Source organism: Myotis yumanensis, unplaced genomic scaffold, assembly GCF_028538775.1.
Source record: "Myotis yumanensis isolate MYYU_CA2020_CCGP unplaced genomic scaffold, mMyoYum1.0.hap1 SCAF_10, whole genome shotgun sequence".
Lineage (NCBI taxonomy): Eukaryota > Metazoa > Chordata > Mammalia > Chiroptera > Vespertilionidae > Myotis > Myotis yumanensis.
In genome coordinates, this window is record NW_027223761.1 from 41,372,612 (window position 1) to 41,386,914 (window position 14,303).

Below are 14,303 nucleotides of genomic sequence, written 5' to 3' on the forward strand. Positions count from 1 at the left end.
CCTTCCAAATGAAGAGGAGGGTAAGCTCTCACTCCTAGGAGGGGGAAAAAAGCAGTTGGAAGGAGAGATACTTATGAAAATGATTAGCTTAGTTTCTTTAGTATATAAAGTGAAAATGAAAAGATTTTCTATTTGTAAGGGCCTAGTCATGCATTTTTTAAAATTCTAAATCAAGCCATGCTCACTTGAATGGGTCATTTTCAAAGCACTTATACAGATTTAATCCTTTTTTTTCACATATAAGGCTTATCAGCAAACCCATGGCTTGATATTAAGTATGTAATAATTTATCGTTCCCCACACCTTCTGTGAAGCCCCTGTCTGAAGAGAGACACATGAAAAATAAAGGATACACACATGGCAATGCAAACATAATAATAAGAAAACAATCATATGAGAAATTAAATTTATAAGCACAGATGTGCAAGATACCTCCATAATTAGATAATGCAGAAGTTCTCTAATGATTCATTCATCATCTGTTGGCATAGAGAAAATCCAGGATCAAGCCTAATATCCTGTCTGAAATACAAACAGAAAATCAGATGCACATCATCACAAACAAAAGTGCAGACACCCTGGGAATGCCTGCCCAGGAGCAAACGCAGGCTGATCATGCACCTCAAGAGCCCAGGAAGAAAGATGAACAATACATCTCTGTGTATTTTCTTTGATGTCTCTATTTTCCCAAGACCATCCTATCTCATAGCAGGTAATTTTAGTGAGTTGTGATTGTGATGGATTCTAGTTCTGCTTGAAAGATTTTTCATACACTCTTTACTCCACATCAGTTTCTCTGAGGAAACCTGTGAATTTTACCACCGTATAGAGCTAGTTATTACTGTGTTCATTCCTTCTGCCTGGTTAAGGCAGTGGAAATGTGGGTAGAGATAACCTAGAAGGCTTCAGGTGATTATGAACCTAGAGACAGCATTTTTTAGCAATGCGACCTGGGATAATGTCAAACTACAGTGGGCAGGCTGGGGAGGGTTGGGGGGCAGGAAGGGGGGGTAAGTGATCAACCAAAGGACTTATATGCATGCATATAAGCATAACCAATGGACATAAGACACTGGGGGATAGGGGAGGCTGAGGCAATGTCAAGGGGGGGGGGGGGAGAAAGAAGGAGACATATGTAATACTCTAAGCAATAAAAAAATAATTTAAAAAAGTCTAATTTGAGAGAGAATTACTTTCTGTAATTATTTAAAGGAAATAGAGAAGGGCATTTTGCAATGGCTTCAAAACAATGGAGAAAGAACAGGGAACTCATAAACTCAAATAATGAAATAAAGGCACTTTATCTGGAGTCAGAGTGGATGAACATCAGGATAAAGTAGAACAGGCTATTATTGTTATCCTTTTTAATTATAGCTTAATATTTATGGGATATATATCAATATGGACATATAAAATATATTCATTCTGAGATCACATGAGAGAGAGGTAAGAGATGTATTTGTAATTTTTAAGAACTGAAACATCCAGGTAACAGCTGTTGCTCAGTGGCAGGATGTTGGCCAAGAATAAGCCTACTAGGCACCCTGTTGCCTACCTTGGGTTCATCTCCATAAATAAACTCTCCGTATTTTACCATTTTTCACCTCATACTTTCATCATGTTTCCAAAGTTCATTTCATTCTCTATAACTCACAGCAGATGTAGAAATTATACTTTATCAACCAACTATGTAATGATTTTGTACATAGATTTTAGATGTAGCAAGGTTCCCCCTCGCCCATTAGATTCAGAATGGACTGCATGATGCATATCAAGCCCAGTTATTCTCAGCCACCTTTGATCATCTCTATTCCCTTTGAGTAAAACATTCACAAATCAAAAGGAAATTCACCTTTGATGCTTCACTCTTCAGTAAAAATAGAGACACGAGTAAAATATCGAGCAGCAACGCTCTATCTCCCCTTCTTTGTACAGTCCAAGGAAAGCAGTTTTATATTAAGCCTGCAGCTGTTTATGACAGCTGAAAAACAGAGTTAACTCAGTGTTCTACTATAATGGTGTCCTGGGATTTAATCCTCTGAGGTTTAAATTTAGAAAAACAGAAGCCCAAGGAAAAGTGACATGGATAAGAATTTACACAGAGAAAATGACAAATGTAGGTCAAAACCATACAGATATTATTGTTTATATGTGGCATACATATAGATACATTTCTATGTATTCTGTAGCCAGAGTCTATGGGTTGCTGTTTCTAGATAAAATTGTGTTTATATTCTATTGATTTTAGATAGAGAGGAATAGAATGTTGGTAGAATATAAACATTAAAGGTGCTCTGGTGAGGTCTCAAATGGAAACAAATGGAGACTGGGAGAACGGTGATTCTTGTTATAAAGTAGCAAAGAACTTGGCTGAATTGTATTTTTGTGGAAAGTGGAATTTGTAAGTGATGAACTTAGATATTTAGCTGAGGGGATTTCTACGTGTTTAAGGCACAGCCTGCTTTCTTCTTGCCTGTAGTAAAATGTGAGAGAGATAAATTGAGAAGAAACTGCTAAACAAAATGAAAATAGAACTTGAAGATTTGGGAAATTCTCAGTATATCCATACTGCATTTTTTTAATGTGTCTTCTGTAAACAGCATCAAGAGTGTGGCTGGACAACCAGTTGCTGAATAGATTATGGGTGTGACTCATGGATCCATTATCCATTTTCACAGAAGCCAGGAATAAAGACTGGGTTATCCAGAGAACATCTGTAGACAACCCCCTTGGCCGATGACTTGGACCACTGTTAATTGCATTGAAACCAACAAGTTTTTTGAGAATTGTATACAGCAAAAAGTTGTCAGTTCATATCAATTGGGACAGAATGAAGGACTTTGGGTAAGCTACAGGACTGGCCAATAGAGCTGCTAAGCTGAGAACATGTGTTAACCTTCAAGCAAAGGGAGGAATGATCCCAAAGGTGGTTCAGAGATCAGCAGTGCTTCCAAGGTGAACAAGGGCCTTTGGGGGACAGAGCTCTTTCCTCTTTGGTTTCAAAAGGTGGGGTCACTTCCTTGATTTCAGTGGAACAGGCTGTCAATACCTATTGAAGAGACACGGGCCTAAAATGCAGGGACAACACCCTGGTGGGCCTAGAGAATGAAACATTGAGAAAAAGAGGATTAATCTCAAGCCTTAAGATTTACCAGAATTCGCCGTGCTAGGTTCTGGATTTATTTGTCACCTGTACCCTTTGGTTTTTATTTTGTCTCTCTTTTTTTGTAATGGGAATGTCTATTCTATGTCTGCCTCGCCATTGTGTTTTTGAAGCAGGTAACTCACTGTCTGTACTCACAGGTACACTATGAAACTTTTGCATGGGTTATGTACTCAAGACATTGATAGACTTCATGCCCTGAATGGAAACAGGATCTCCTACTATGATAACATTGTGGAAAAAATGCAATTCTGAATACAAAAGCTGAAATGTAGGCAACACAGTACTACTCTGGGGTAGAAATGATAAGGTTTGAACCAGCTTTTGATTTCTTATCTGTGTGAAGTTCATGAAATTAATTTTTCAGAGCCTCAATATCTTTAACTGAAAAAAACAGATAAGAATTTTTAATAGAAAGCTAGTTTATTATAAGTATAAAATAAAAAATATGCCTAAAAATGCCTAAGAGCACACATTGCATATATCAGGTTCAAAAGCAATGTTTATGTCTGTAAAAAGTTTTCATTAATTCGTAACTCTTACCTTACATAAAGAATCAATGGGCTAACTATTAACCATTAAGCATTTGACACTATGGACTTTGCTTTTTGATTTAACTGGGGATGTAATTGTAGGAGACAAGAATTATGTGGTTTGTGGAAATGTGGTATGTGGAAAAGACATGTGTCAATAAATGGACATAAGAAAAAATTAAATCTTTGATCTATAACCTTCAAAGTTTTGATGTCATATTAAGAAGGTAAGTTGAACTGTTTGTCACCCACCAAAACCAAGGCAATAAACACCTGCTTATTCCTATATTATATTTTTCTACTTTAAAATATTTGAGCATATGTGATATGCCTACCTCGGTAATGACAACTTAAGAAAATTATATCATATCTGTATGGCATATTTCTGAACTTTACAACAAATGATTTCCTTTTCCCAAAACATGATCTTACTCATACATTCATTCAGTAACAATTATTTACTGGAGATATACTCCACATCCAAAAACATGCTAGATACACAGAGATAAATAAAATAGATGTAAATTGCCATTCTTTGATTGTACATCTTAGTCAGAGAGTAAAAGGAAAAAAATAAACAAATATATGGGTGATTGCAAATACTAATAAAATTAGAAAAGAATAAGAGATAAACTAGCTATAAAAGAGATTTTTTTTAAAAGGGTCATAATTTGAAGTGAGGATTTAAGTCAAAATGTAACAAAACAATGGATAAAACGACTATGAAAAGGGGTTATGAAAAAAGGAGTCATATGTGAAAACTCACAGGGAAAAAAGAGCTCTGCAAATTTCACAAATAAACAGAAGGCCAAAGGGGCAGAGAATACCCAGTCAATGTGCGGTCTTATAATATTACTTCATTGCTTTAATCCTATTCTCAAAAAAGGAAGAGTTCATATTTACAAGAGGCATCACATCATCTAATTTTCATTTTAAAGGCATAACTCTTGCTTTGCATAAAGATTGAATTTAAAAATAACAAGAGTTGATGTTTAGAAACTTAGGAGGTACCCGGCCAGCATGGCTCAGCACACTGAGCGTCGACCTATGAACCAGGAGGTCATGGTTCGATTACCAGTCAGGGCATATGCTCGGGTTTCTGGCTCAATCTCCAATATGGGTTATGCAGGAGGCAGCTGATCAATGATTCTCTCTCAACATTGATGTTTCTATCTCTCCCTCTTCCTCTCTGAAATCAATAAAAATATATTTTAAAAATATATGTTTTCAAAAATCATAAATATACTTAACACTAAAATAGAGAAGTTACTATTTGGACACCTCAATAGATAAAATATAACATATTTTCATCACAAAACCTCTGAGTAACTAGAAATGGAGGGTCCTACCTTGAATTGATATGCATAAAAATGCTATAGCTAGCATTGACAAGAATGAAAAAAATATTATACAAGTTTCTTCACTGACATGTAATGGTCAGGATGTTCCCATTAATACTTCTGTTAAAAGTTGTGCTAGATGTCCAAGACAGTTTAATATAGAAAAATAAAGAAAAGTATAAAAATTTGAAAGGATAAAGATGTTTACTTAGAAATGATTATTTATGTAGAAATCTATCAATATAAAGAACAAGTGAATTTAGAAAAGCAAGCCAGATAAAAGATAAAAAACTGAATTCCTACATACTTGAAAAAGTAATTGGTATAATTTAGAATACTATTTACATCAAACAATCAAGATGTTTGATTAGGAACAATGAAAATGTAAAAATAGCCCAATAACCCGGCCAGTGTTGCTCAGTGCTTGGGCATAAACCTATGAACCCGGCTCGATTCCCTATCGGGTTGCTGGCTCAATCCCTGGGGAGAGCGGGAAGGGGCTTGCAGGAGGTAGCCAATCATTTATGTTTCTATTGTAAAAATAAACAGAATAAACTACTTTCAAAATATCTACACTGAAAACTTTAGAAATTTGCAAAAGACCCAAATAAGTAGAGAAATGGATCATGCTCATTGATTAGAAACCTCTGTATTGTTAAGATAACAATTCTTCCCAAAGGAACATATTGACTCAGAACAATTTTACTCAAATCCTAGTAGGTTTATATGTGGAAATTGACAAGTTGATGGTATACTTTATGTCAAAATGCAAAAGACCTACATTAGGCAAGGTTAGAAGCCTTTGAATGACACCATTATATCTTATAACTAACTAAAGCAACATTTATTCAGTGGTGTGATATAGACAAAATGTTGGAGAAGGTAATTGAGAGGGCATGACCTCCAGTTGACCCACAAGCTGGACCCAGGCAATCAGAAGCTCCACACCCCGTCCCCTGTCCTTAGAATTTATGTTCTGCCCACCATTCCCACAGTGGGAATCATTTTCAAGGAGGTAACCTGAAGAGAGCAATGTATTGTTGAGACCATCAGGACAACATACATGACTGAATCTAGTTAAGGCTTGTATATAAACTTTTAAGATTCTTGAAAGCAGGTGTGAAGATATGCTGATCTTGTACACACCAAAGACAAATCTCATATGTTTGTTATCTTGATTTTTTATTTTAAATTTATTTTTTAATCTTTGTTTTTTAAACCTACCATTCTGGCGTGGTCTGCCTCTTTTTTCTGTTGCTCCTTGCCCTTTGTAAACAGAGGCCAGTTTCCCATTTTACCCAGGAAATTCCCAAGGTTGCAAATCAACACAGAAGAATAGAAAAAATGACAATGACAAAATTCAATAGGGGAAAAAAGGTCTTTTCAGTAAATGGAGCAATTTACATATATTAATTAATTAATATTGAGCTTCATCATAAATTAATTTCAATTGGATCATTAATGCCTAAGGATTACAAAAAAGGGAAAAAACATGTAGAAGAAAAATTATAATAACATTTTCATGACTTTGGATAACCACGGACATAAAAAGATTAACTGCAGGTAATAATAATTAATCACTTATAATTAATTGAAATGAAGAACTCACTTTTGAAACACACTTTTAAGAGAATGAAATACAAACCATTCCCAAGGAATAAGTATTCTCATTCCACATATCTGACAAAGGAAATATAAAGGACTCCTGCAAATCAGTAAGTAGAGTAATATTTAAAAATGGGCAATGGCCCTGGCGGGTTTGGCTCAGCGGATAGAGAGTCGGCCTGTGGACTGAAAGGTCCCAGGTTCGATTCCGGTCAAGGGCATGTACCTTAGTTGCGGGCACATACCCAGTGGGGAGTGTGCAGGAGGCAGCTGATCGATGTTTCTAGCTCTCTATCCCTCTCCCTTCTTCTCTGTAAAAAACCAATAAAATATATTTTTTTAAAAAGGGCAATGTACTCAAAGTGGCACTGTTCAATTTGCATTTGGGAAAATGAAAATTAGTATCACAATGAAATACTATAGTCTAACTACCAGAATTGCCACAAGTGAATTAATTAATGGGAAACTGGCCTCTGTTTACAAAGGGCAAGGAGCAACAGAAAAAAGAGGCAGACCACTCCAGAATGGTAGGTTTAAAAAACAAAGATTAATTAAGAATATCTATAGAAACTTTATTTGTAACAGTCAAAATTTAGAAACAACTTTCATATCTATCAATAGAATAATGAATTAAAATAATTTTATATTATGATTTAATTGGCTTGTGTAGTTGCCTTATTATCTAGGCATTTAAAATCTCCCCAAGAAATTCTAATGCCCTGCCAAGACTGAAAAGAGGGCTTTCCATGTCTTCCTGAGGAGACGCTCTCAGTTAAGATGATATAAATCGAGGTACCTCTCTGTCTTAATAAAGATAGCATTCTGAAAATGATTTAACATTTCTTGATAATTTGCATTCCCTGCTAAGTACATCGGTTTCTAATTATTGGTGTAATAGCATGATGCATGTGTTTTCCGATAACTTCCAATAAAATTTCTACAGGCCACTATGCAAATTGATTTCTGGTGTATCCTTTACTAATTACTTTTAATCAAATATTTAAAAAATCTTTATTGTTGAAAGTATTCCATATGTTCCCCCCCCCCATTGACCCCTTTTAGCCCACTCCTACCCCCCATCCCAGGCCTTCACCACCCCACTGTCTGTGTCCATGGGTTACACTTTTTAATGTTATTTATCACTGATGTCATTTTGCTATCATTGGCAGTTCTAGTAAACAACTACTAGTTTTTTTTCTTTTACTTTATTTAATTTGCTTTGATTTGTTTCTTCTTCCCAAGTACCATTTCTCCAACCCTTCTAGGAAGAGAAAGGCCTCCTTTTGTTTTTTATTGTCACAGTGATTGTAGTAGCACCAGGATGACCCAGTTTTGCTATATTTTGCTAAATACCCATGTATATACTGACGAGTTCTATATTTTTCAACCCTTTCCCTAGATCTCTAAGTGGAGCTTATAGTGAAAGTCCACTCTCTTCTCTGACAGTTGAGGTATAAGAAGTGTCCCCATTACCTATTCTTCCAATTTCTGACCATTTACCACACTGTTTTGGTTGCTCTATTCTGAATACTGACAGAAACAAAGAGAGTGAGTTGTGGTGCTAACATCTAGAACTTGTTAATAGTTCTAGGTTCCTGCAACTTTTACTTCACATCTGTGAACCATTGTAATGTTCTATATAAGAATGTAGTGTTTGCTTAATATAACATGATCTTGTTTACTGTCACTACAATGGAGTGTCTATCGTATTAATACAGGCTTTCTAATGTTCAGAATTTAGTGTGGATTAAAGATAGTAGTGCTTATTCGAAACGGGTCTAAATTCAGTCAGGTATTTAATGTAATATATTTTTAATGTTTTAAGGGCCTATATTCTGGTTGACTGTGTTCTTATCATGCTGACTATTGTCCTATGGGTTGGGATGCAGATGCTTCCATAAATAAATAAAAATTAAAAAATTAAATTCAGTCAGGTAACTTTTAGTGAGAACCTGACTAGATCCTATCTATAGTATACTAGTATACATGAAATTACTCTACCTATTTTATGATTTCTGAATACTATTTGTGCTTGTTTTTATTTTAATGCCTGTCCCAAGTAATTGCACAACAAATAAACTCTACATTAATAGGGGTTTTTAGACATATTCTAACAGATTTTTGGCTTTGTTATCATGCATTATATTTATGTCTTCAAAATTTGCTAGGATTGCTATGCTTTTAGCAAATGTACAATAAACAACTCATACATTCGAGGCACTTTGCTGGACACTGACAAAGATAGAAGTTAAAATCCTCTACTTTGATCATGTACACATTGATGTAGAATATAGACAATCTACACTAATAAAAGAGAAACATGGTAATTAGCGTACGACCGCTACCCTTCCCATTGGCTAATCAGCATATCCTTATGCAAATTAACTGTCAGCCAAGATGGCGGCCGGCAGCCATGCACTGAAGCAAACAGGGAGGCTTGCTTCCTCCAGGAACTGCAGACTCCAACGTTCCCCGCCTCATTTGCCGGCCTCTCAACTGCAACTCTAAGCAACTATTACTGTGTTGCAAATAAGAAGCTGAACAAAACCGGCTTTCAGTCAGCCCTGGACCGCAACATTGTATCCATGTTTTCAGCAGCAAGGCCTCAGAGCTAAAGCTGGCCCAGAATAAAAAAAAAGAAAAAGAAAACAAGGAGCGCTTGGGAGCTTTTAGTCAACTGCCAGCTGGAAAACAGCCCTCAGCCCCTCAGCCAGCCTGGCCAGGCACCCCAGTGGGGACCCCCACCCTGATCTAGGACACCCTTCAGGGCAAACCAGCCAGCCCCTACCCATGCACCAGGCCTCTATCCTATATAGTAAAAGGGTAATATGCCTCCCAGCACCGGGATCAGCGGAGCCGCAAGACCTCCAGGCACCAGGATCAGAGTGACAGGGGGCAGCGACCAAACCCCCTGATCACCCTGTGGCTCTGTGTGTGACAGGGGGCGGGGCCACAACCTCCCTATCCGCCCTGCTCTGTTCGTGACAGGGGAAGGCTCCCAAACCCCCTGATCAGCCCTGCTCTGTGCCTGATGGGGGGGGCTCCCCAATCTCCCGATTGCCCTGCGGCTCTGTGTGTGACAGGGTGCAGCGCACCAACCCCCTGATCGGCCCTGCTCTGTGTGTGACAGGGTGTGGCGCCCCAACACCCCGCCCCCCCATGGGCCCTGCTCTGTGTGTGACAGGGTAGAACCATAACCTCTCCATCGGCCCTGCCCCGAGTGTGACAGCGCCCCAACCCCTTGATCCGCCCTGTTCTGTGTGTGACAGGGGGCGGTGCCCCAGCTCCCCTATCGGCCCTACTCTGTGAGTGACAGGGGGGAGCTCCTCAACCCCCTGATGGGCCCTGCTCTGTGAGTGACAGGGGGCAGCGCCCCAACCCCCTGATGGACCCTGCTCTGTTAGTGACAGGGGGCAGTGCCCCAACCCCCTGATTGGCCCTGCTCTGTGAGTGACATAGGGCAGCGCCCCAACACCCTGATCGGCCCTGCTCTGTGCATGACAGAGGGTGGCGCCGTAACCTCCCCATTGACCCTGCCTTGAGTGTGACAGGGGGCAGTGCCCCAACCCCCCAATCAGTCTACCCTGAGCGTGACTGAGGGTGGCATTGCAACCTCCCGATCCGCCCTGCTCTGTGCATGACGGGGCGGTGCCCCAACTCCCCAATTGGCCCTGCTCTGAGCCTGACCAGGGGCTGCACTTAGGGATTGGGCCTGCCCTCTGCCACCCGGGAGCAGGCCTAAGCCAGCAGGTCGTTATCTCCCGAGGGGTCCCAGATTGTGAGAGGGCACAGGCCGGGCTGGGGGACCCCCCCCGCCCCGAGTGCACAAATTTTTGTGCACCGGGCCTCTAGTTAAAAAATAATACTGTTAATTAGGCCTATAGCTGAAAAAAAGAGGGTGTTATACAGACTTGGATAAATAACAGCTCTGCCCAATATACATACCAAAGAAGGCAGTTTATTAAATATATGTCAGACAATTTAAAATATAAATGAATAAAATATTTGCTCACCTATGGATTTTACATTTAATACATGTTTCATAGTACTTGATCAAAAAGCATTTTTACTTGAATTGCTGATGAAAAAACACCTCTACATTCCCCCCCAACACACACATATACAAACTAGGTGTTACTTAATGTATCTGTGTGTGATTAATCTTGAGTTCATTTTAGTCACTGCTGATCATGCCTGAGTAAAGTAAAGCCACATTTGTTTTTGCCTAACTAAAGATGTTAATTTTTTAGAATAATATATTAAAAATTCATTTAATCAAATTAAGATGGTGCTTCCATGGCTGTTGCTGATATAGACATATAGCTAATTGTGTGGAGAAGTAAAGGAGAAAAAAGAGGTGAGATACACAATAATCAGCAGGAGGCAGTAGGGGTGAGATAAAAGGATTTTCATACAGAATTTCAGCCTCTTTATAATAAAGGGGTTCGTGAAGAACAATGAGATACTTTTATAGAAAATACAAGGACAATTAATGACTTTCATTGATCAGGATGGAGGTGTATCTCAGCAGGTTGAAAACAGCCATAAAGCAATGGATGGACATAATAAGAACAACTGATGAATCCATAGCTGAGAATCCATGAGAGAAAAACTCTTGGGCAAAGCAGACATCAGGATAAATTCTAGTGGCATTGAACAAGAAGGTTATCCACATGGTTGGAAGCAAAGAGATGGACAGTCTGAGGTCAGAAAAAGCCAGCATGGAGATGAAACAGTACATAGACTCATACAGAGAGGTCCCTGTTTTTATGATAAAGAGGATGGTGCAGTTCCCTAGCATGGCAATGAGATATATGGGGCAAATGGAGATAGAGACACAAATGTGAGCATGCTCCATCCTTGGGAGCCCAATAAGGAAGAAGGTAGAGATTTCCACTTCAGAGGTATTAAAGACTGACATTGCAGGAATGTGATGGAATCAGAATGTGGGTGTCAGAAGACTCTTCCTCAATGGCTTAAATTAATTTAATATTTGTTTAGCCATCTGGTTAGTGGAAATCTTGGGAGTCCACCCATCTATGTATATAAAAGCCAAGTGACAGAAAGACTGAAATGACTAGAATGACCAGTCACTATGTGGTGGCCAAGTGGCTCGATCAGGGCCCCTAACGGCTCCCCCCACCCCAATCAGGGGCTGGGCTGGCTGGCCAACTTCGCGCGGCCCCTCCCTGCAGCCAGCCCGGCTGCCCACCCTGATCAGGGGCAGGGCTGGCCAGACCCTACCTGTGCACGAATTTGTGCAACAGGCCTCTAGTTCTATAATAATTCAATGGATTTGGGGAGTGATCAAGGAAAAGGTTTCACCATAAGATGGCAGTAGAGCACAATGAACTTTCTGGGACAGCACTTGAACAGGCTGTATGGTAGGGAAAGTTCAACATAGCAGGAGACTTTCCAGGGGTAGTGGTCATGGCCATTACCCCCAAAGAAATGGGCAAGGGGATTCTTAGGGCAAGGGAGAGGGGCATATATTGCCTAATAATATCTTTCAGTAGCATGAAAGGTAGTCTCTGGGTCAGAGAGTTCTGAAGGGCAGAAGTGGCTTGGAGTCTTTCATAATCCTAGTCTTTCATTGATGTTTGTCTTATCTGTAGCTAGGAGAAATTTGGCGCAGTTTTGTGAGATATGCAAATAAGGCAGTCTGTATATGATTATAATTGTATTTATTTAGGATGTATTTAAAGCAATTATATGTGTAACAATTTCAATTTGCTACTGGTGTGCTTTGAGCTGTAGGACCTACCTGCTGTGAAATACATGCTATAAAATTATACAGATCAATAGACAAGGGCCATTTTTAACACCATATAGCACTATTAAATGGAATATTACTCAGTATAAAAAGGACTGAAGTACTGATACTTGCTACATCAGTATGCTAAGAGAAATAAATCAGCCACAAAATACCACATATTTTGTTATTGCATGCATGTGAAAGTGAAGCCTTGCCAGTTTTTCCCAGTGGTTAGAGATTCAACCCTCGAACTGAAGGGTCTCAGGTCTGATCTGGTCAAAGACATGTACCTCATTTGCAGGCTCAATCCCCTGTTCTAGTCAAGGCGCAGGTGGGAGGTAACCAATCAAGGTGTCTCTCTCACATCAAGGTTTCTCTGTCTGTCTCTCCCCCACCTTTCCACTCTCTCTTAAGAGAAAAAGATAAATAGGAAAAATAATATCCTTGGGTGATACAAAAGTGCAAAATGAGGAAATCTATTGAGCCAGAAAGTAGATTAGTGATTCCTTAGAATCAGGTGAAGTATATGGGGTGGAGGTAATAGCTAAAGAGTATGAGATGTTTTTTGAGATTATAAAAATTGATTGACAGTTACACATATCTATTAATGTATTTTAAAATATTGATGTAAACAGAACTTAGCAAACTATGACCCTAAAAATACATATTTTTAGGTAGAGAAAAGGAAAAAAATATACCATGATAATATTAATCAAAAGAAATCTAGACAAGCTAGATTAATATCAGAAAAGACATATTTTAAAATGAGAAAAAAAAGCTATCTAGGATAAAGAAGAGCATTAGATTTTAATGAGGTGATTTCCAAGAAGACATAACAAACTTCTACATAACATCTACACACCTGCCGAAACCGGTTTGGCTCAGTGGATAGAGCATTGGCCTGCAAACTGAAAGGTCCCGGGTTCGGTTCCGGTCAAGGGCATGTACCTGGGTTTTGGGCACATCCCCGGTGGGAGATGTGCAGGAGGCAGCTGATCGATGTTTCTCTCTCATCGATGTTTCTAACTCTCTGTCTCTCTCCCTTCCTCTCTGTAAAATATCAATAAAATATATTAAAAAACAAAAAACAAAAACATCTACACACCTAACAACAGAACATCAAAATACCTGGGGTAATGCTGATAGCATAACCAGGAGGAATAGATAAATTTATTATGATATTTGGAGACTTGGACATCTCTCTCTCTCTCTCTCAATAACTGACAGATTGAAAACAAATCAAAATGGATGAAATCTGGGTCTCAGAAGTATCTAACTAAAGGCCTCTATAAATTCCTCAACACAGAAACATCACAGTTCCTGGATCATTTGAAAGCCACCCAAATCAGTTTAATTATTTGGGCCAAGTTGCCTTCCTTTCATGCTTCTCAAAGTATGAACTTCATTCATTTGTCATTTTCTCTTGATAGAAGTTTTTCCTCCTGGAAACATTTTTTCTGTGCTAAACAGAAGATCAAAAAATGCATTAAAAATACATTCATATTAATGTCAGTTTTTTGAGGAAATATTGTTGCTCTTGACTACAGTCTATATTAGAACTAGAGTCATCTTGAAATCTAAATTTTGTTTAGAAATTCAGGAACTTTATAAAGTATAATGAATAACTTCACTAAATTGCTGATTTGATGCCTCAGTTTCACAAATATTTATTGCTGATTATTAAAAGGAAAGTCAGAGTTCTTCTAAGAATGGCCTAACCTGGGTTTGGTGACCATATTCTTTAGTATGTCAACATGAATATAAAACAAAACAAAACAAAACAAAACATGCCTTTATTCTCCATACTGAAAAGATAGGATTTACTATTATTGAAGTTTGTGTCTAGTTTCTTAAAGGCAAAGCATTTTCATTAATATTTAAATTCAAAATTCTATATTAATATGAAG

At 38.5% G+C, this 14,303-nt stretch overlaps 1 pseudogene; it reads right to left on the reverse strand.

Annotated features, from left to right (window-relative positions):
• Positions 1-10,964: 10,964 nt before the first annotated feature.
• On the reverse strand, positions 10,965-11,562 carry LOC139018421 (olfactory receptor 51A4-like; annotated as a pseudogene).
• Positions 11,563-14,303: the final 2,741 nt, after the last annotated feature.